Genomic DNA, 6,452 nt, shown 5'->3' with positions numbered 1-6,452 from the left:
CCTTTTTTTTTTTTTTTTTTTTTTTTTTTTAAATTGCTTGTAATAATGACTTTTGTTGGGGGGAGGTCACTGAAATATCAGAGCAGAATTATATTTATCAGTAAATAACCTGGAAAATATTCAGGTTCTTTATGTGTTATGTAATGTTTGATGTAGTGATTGTATTTTAGATAAGAATGGACTGAGGAAATTTTTTTTCTTTATGGCTTGTCAGTATACTCCAGAATTTTCATAATACTTCTCAATTTTCTAAAGTTTATATTGACTTTAGATATTTAAATTTTTAATAATAAATAATTTTAAGAAATTTTAAAAGATATTTAGATATTTAAATTTTTTTTTAATATATGACTCTTTTATAGCATAAATATGTATTAGAGAGTTTCAGAAGAAGTCTTATATGTTGTTTGAACTGTCAAACTATGTGTGCATGTACTTTAGTTTTTCTCACGATTTTTTTACAAAAAACCAAAACCAAACCAGGAAGATCTCATCTGAAACAGAGATCCATTACCAAAGCTATTATCTCTAGTGGCTAAAATTTGTCACAGTTATGAGTGACTAAACCCCAGATATTAAAATGGCAAATATAATGAGTAGTTGCTGCCAGACATGCTGATTAAGTACAGATAGTTTGATTATTTTTATTTATAAAATTGGTTTAAGATGTTCTTAAAGACTGATACTATTACACTCTTTTTTTTCATAATTCAAGATCAAACATCTGATCTCAAATAACTGTCAGACTTAAAAAGCAGAACATGTTCTGGGGTTAGTTTCAGTCAGTAGTCTTGTTTGTTAGGTTTCAGCCTGACTGGCACGAGGTGGCAGTACTCTCATCTCTTAGCCTTTGTGTTATCCTGCAACTACTAAATACAGATCTGAGTAAGGTGGGAATTAAATTTAGATCAGAGTTGGCTTTCTGACATATCTACATACAGCTGTTAATTTAATTCTTAAAGCAGAAAAGCATTTGAATGTTTTATTTTGCTGTCTGAAACCATAAGCCCTAAATAAAGTTGCATTGTGTATCCATTGTCAAATTAGAAGTTTATTTGTAATTTCTGTCTTCAGGCAAAATTAATAAAATAGTCTTCAAAGGACTCAATGTGATGTTCAATGTGTTTAGTTATTGTTTTGCTTGGTTACTCTGGAAGTATTTTAAATTGATATTTTATTTTTTCAGATATAATAACTGGATTCTTGTTTACCAAGAACGTTCTGAGAAATGAGTTCCTTTCAAATGTTCTTTATAAAAATGATTTGTGATCTCTTGAGTAGATGTCTGTTACTTTATTATAAATTTTATTTGTGCTGGCCCAGATGAGTGAGGAAGACAAGTAATGAAGTGGTTTAGTGACTAGTGTGTTCAGTGTTCAGGATTTGGGGCTTTTTCATCATTATCTTGAATTTGTGGCCTGAACAGCAAGTAATATATTAAAGAATGCTTCACTTTTTAGGAATGTTTTAGAGCAAAACCAGAAAAGGATCAACTGCTTCCAAGCACCACAATATTTAATACAGAGGATTTTTTTGTTCAATATTTGATATAAAAACATTTCATCACTCAAAATTTCTTAGATAATTTACTTCCTGTAGGATATGATACTGAGTGTCGTGTATGGATGTTTGAAGTAGGATGTTTTTGAGATTGACAGTTTTTTGGTAGCTTTCCTGGGAGAGACAGAAAAGTATGTTTGGGAGAATCCTAGAGGCTGTCTTATGGGTTTATTTCCCCCTGCTTTTTTTTTGTTTTGTTAACTTGGTGATCTAGTGAAAGAAAATTAAAGCTGCTGTAAACATACTTTCCTTTACTGCCCCAAAATGTACATGTTAACATGTAATACTTTTTTTGTTTCACTTCTATTCAAAGCTTTGTATTATTCTTTTAGGAAGTATGCTACTATAAACATGGATCACTTTTTTCCTTTTTGTGTGTGTGTGCATATGTGCGTGTATTAACAACAACAGGAATGGAAGGGTTTGAGAATCACAAGAATAAGCAAGTCCAAGAAAATTATGAAATCCCAGTGGTCAAAAGAAATAAAGATAGTACAGCATTCTTTACACTCCTAAGAATAAGAATAATATCCTACTGCAAAATAGGGATGGTGGTTCTGAACAGAAACAGAAATGAAGGTGCTTCTGCTCTGTAGGAATGTATATCATTTGTGGCAAAAGAGGCAGCATCTGCTAAATCAGAATCATTAGTCCTGGACGATTTATCCCCAAAACTCCTTAAGGACTCACACAGAATCACAGAATGGTCAGGAATGGAAGTGACCTGTGGAGATCATCTGGTCCAACCCCCCTGCCAAAGCAGGTTCACCTGCAGCAAGTTGCACAGCATTGTGTCCAGGGAGGTTTTGAATATCTCCAGGGAAGGAGACTCTGGGCAGCCTGTTCCAGTGCTCTGCCACCCTCAGAGTACAGAAGTTCTTCCTCATGTTCAGATGGAACTTCTTGTGTTTCAGTTCAGAAGCTAGATAAAGAAAGCACCCTAATCCACCGTTTACTATTCACTAATCTTGGGAAGTGGAAAATGTTCCAAATGATTGGGAAATTGTCCATTTAGTTCCAAATCTTAAAAAACAAACAACCCACCCCAAAACTCCAACACCCAAGTGAAGCATCATGCCTGTGAAATAACAGAGCTGCTAATTTGCAGTTCTGTTGCCACAGACAACATAATAAGAGGTGTAGTTAGTGCCAGTTAATTTGGTTTCATGGTAGGTAGTTTTTCTTGGACTGTAGGTTTTTGAGAGATCTGCAATTTAGGGGATTGATATGGCATACATCAGATGATAATAATTAGCTCACTGACATTTGTTTATACTTCTGTCCACTGTTAAGGGAAAAGTTTGCTTTCTTGGGAAGATGTTTGGTCAAATGCTATAATTTTGTCGACTATGTAGTTGATGATATAATCATTTGTAGAGCTGGAACTTGGTGAAAAATTATCATTCAGGGCATTAAAACCATTGAATTAACGAAAAGGAAACGTTACTAATACTGATCTAAGTTATCTGTTTAAATGGTTACAATCTAACAAATTACATTTAAATCGACACAAGTATAGATTGTACATATAGGTGAGAGATTTTAAAAGAAGAATAATAAAGCAGCACTCTTCGAATGCATTAGGAAAACTGCATCACAGTCAGTGTAAGTTCGCAGCATAGTGCTGTAGAAAAAAGTCCATTGCTAATCTTTGACTATGTGAAAAGGACAGCATCAGCATAGAGGCAGAGATATGATCTTGTTTTTGTATGGTTTTAGACTACTGTATCCAGTTCTGTTGTTCATATTTCAGAAGATATGGAAATACTAGACAGCTCAAAAGAAGCCATAAAAATGATCAATGCTTTGGAAAAACAAGCTAATATGTGGTTTAAGTTGTGTATGTCCAGCTCCTTATTGAAGAAAATACTGAGAGGTCACTTACTTGTTCTGAATAGCTACTTACACATGGAAAAGGTATGTGGTGCTGGGGAATTTGTAGGCCTTGTTGTTGAAGTCATAACTAGATCCAATTTCTGGTTGAAGTGAAACAAGTTCAGAAGTAAGTTGCCCTTGAAGCGTGTTGAGGGTATTTCAGTGTTTTAGACAAAGATTTACTTTTCATTTTTAAATGCTGTTTTGAGGGGTGTTTTTACTCGTCTTTGAGAGGAAGAGATGGATTTGGGGGTAAATGGTCATTGTGGTCGTTCTGGCATTTACGAGTTTCCCCTTACTACTGCTATTTCTTCTTTCGTGGGCATTGGAGTGAACAAGAAAAAACCTTTGTTGTCCTTAATAGGTTTGTCACACTTGCAGCTTGTTGTTAGAACGCTTATAACCAGCTCTTATGCCTCAGGGTTTCAACTATTGACCCACAATGGTAATCAGAAAATGTTTTGCTTTGTTTTTTCTCTGATACAAGTGATGGTTAGATGTATTTTGTGGATTTGTCTTCCATTTTCTCCATCTGAAACACTTGTGATTAGCCACAGCTGGAGATAGGGCTCTGACAGTTGGACAAATGCTATCAAGTGTTATCAAAAGACTTGCTACATAAATGTCTGACTAGCACTTCTTACTTAGAAACCCTGGGTTATAATGAGCTCCAAATGTGGTCAGGAAGGAAACTTACAAAGGTAAAAAATTTTCCATCAATTTCTAGTTTTCAGCTTTCTCTGTAAAATCTGTCAAACTTCTAGGGTTCCTGAAACCACTCTCTCACCTACTGTCTACTAGTCACAGATGTTGCTCCTCCCCCAAACCTTTAAATGTTATTCTTCCCAGGTCATCTTTTCCCTCTAATTAATTAAATTAAAATTTTAGTGGTGCCACTGATAATCATACCACGGACTTGCTTTTCATTTTGTGATCCCACTTACTAGTTGAAGTCAGTTGGCACGATAGTCTCTTTGCCAACCAGCTTTGAGAAACAGCCTTCTGGAGCAGACTATGGTAACAAGCTACGTGGGAGAGTCAGGAATGAGTTACCTGGGACCCTGCTGGAGTACAATAGCTTGTCACTGCAACCACTGTCTTTCATGATGTGGCCTCAAGTGCTTGTCTTCTGTCTGCTAGGACAGGTAAAAGGAGGCTTGTCAGAGCAGGCAATTATCAGTTGAAGTGGTTGCATGCTGTAGTTTAATTGCCTTTTGTTTGATTCTTGTGTAAATTAGTGCCTCCAAATGCTTTTTTTTTTTCCCTAGTTATATGTAAATTAAATGTTTTCTCGTCCAAATATTTCTAAATTCCAGTTTTAGTAGTGCAGAAGATACAAGTATAAATAAATATCTTTTCTCCCTGTGGGTAGAATTCTATTAATAGTAATAATAATTAAAAAATTGCAAATAATTTTCAACTCTGTAGGCTATTATTGAGTTATAAAAAAGGAATACAGTCCTGGAAAAGACTTGCATTTTAAACAGATGAAATAATGGAATGTAATTATGTTCATTGTTGTTGCATTCTCCACTGGACTTTCAGAATTATCATATAAACCAGCAAGCTAAAATAGGATTTCTATAGGACAAATATTTCTGGACATGAAATTAAAACAAATACGTAGAGCTAAACTGCTGTTGTTTTTATGCTGATCTTCTTAGGACTGTGAAACAACATGGGAAGCCTAGAAACACCCTTTCCTAAGGCAGGCTAAGCTGCACTGAATCAGGAAGGAGTCAATTGGCAGAAAACCATGAAACAAAATATTCATCTTGTTATTTCTGAGTGGTGAATGTGAGGGGGTAGAGGGTTAAAAGCTTCCAATACTTTCTGTAGTCTGTCCTTGAAGAAAGTTCTCTTTTTTTCCCTTTTTCCTTGTTTTGTTTTTTTTTAATTCTTCTTAGATCTTTTCTAGCAGACTGAAATGTTAGTAGAGCTAACTTGAGAGGAATGCAAAGAGTTAGGAGAGAAACAATAGCTTTACTTATGAGCAGAATTGCAGGTCAGAGGGGAAAATTCTCAAATTGTAGGGTTCCTTGTCAGTACCGAATTCCTAGAGCTTCATATTATTATTTTGATTTCTACTGTAAAAAGGAATGCTGGCACTCAAATTAATGGTGACTTGTTTACACTAGTCCTCAAACTTTTTGATAATAATATTAAAACCTATGCATTGATTAAATTTTTATTTTAAAATATTTACTTTTTATTTTATATTAATTATAGAATTTAAAACAAATTAATTGTTGGAGCTACTGCAGTAAAAGTTCTCTCACAAAGGTCTGTGGCGTTGGAAGGTTTGTCTGTTTCTTTTTTTAAGTTTCTTCTCACACTCAAAGATATGCCTGGCATTTTGCAGAAAATAAGCACAGCCTTTAACCTAGTGACAAAACTCTTTGGAAGACATATTTGCGTATCAGAAACCTTTTCTCCAGCTGCTCTTAAAGCAAACAAACAAAATCTTTGCATAATCAATGAAGCTGTTGAAAGCCCATTTTTATATATTTTATTAACACAGATTTCTATAATGTTTTACTGTCTATGGATTAATATCTAGGGCCTATTTTCCTTCCTGTTTCTGAAATGTTAAAGGAAAAATTTTAGTTTGAGTGCATTATGTTTTATTTGGTTATGCAAAAGAAATGTTTCTGTTTGTAATTCTGAGGCTCCAATGAGGAGGTGAGCAATTTGTAATAATTCACCTAGGTGTGCTTTAGTAGTACATACTATAAAGTAATTCAAAGTAGTTTAACTTTTTGTGATAGCTTGAAAACTTTTGCTTGCTTTGTGTTCCTTGAAGATAAATTTATATTAAATGATTTCTTCATTTCTTGGAGAAAGACAAAATATTTTTCTAGTGGCTGAAACAGAATTGAAATAGAAACAAAAGAAAACAATAGCTTTTTCTTTAAGTGTGGAAATATATTCATCTCAAGAAATGCTCTTATAAAGGAAAGAAAACGATATTACTAAGTCCGAGGAAAAGCCCAGAAAAGTTATCCCTGTCCTATTTA

The 6,452-nt window shown here is 34.2% G+C and overlaps 1 protein-coding gene across 1 annotated transcript in view; it reads left to right on the top strand.

The window, feature by feature from the left end:
* The window catches only part of LOC104160361 (protein FAM73A-like), a gene marked incomplete at its 3' end in the record, with an annotated part of 24,012 nt that overhangs the window by 5,709 nt on the left and 11,851 nt on the right, over positions 1-6,452 (top strand). The window lies entirely within an intron of this gene.

The sequence above is a fragment of the Cariama cristata genome, unplaced genomic scaffold (assembly GCF_000690535.1).
Source record: "Cariama cristata isolate BGI_N322 unplaced genomic scaffold, ASM69053v1 scaffold42574, whole genome shotgun sequence".
Classification (NCBI taxonomy): domain Eukaryota; kingdom Metazoa; phylum Chordata; class Aves; order Cariamiformes; family Cariamidae; genus Cariama; species Cariama cristata.
Note: the sequence above shows the minus strand (reverse complement) of the source record. Positions and strands in the feature narration are given on the sequence as shown.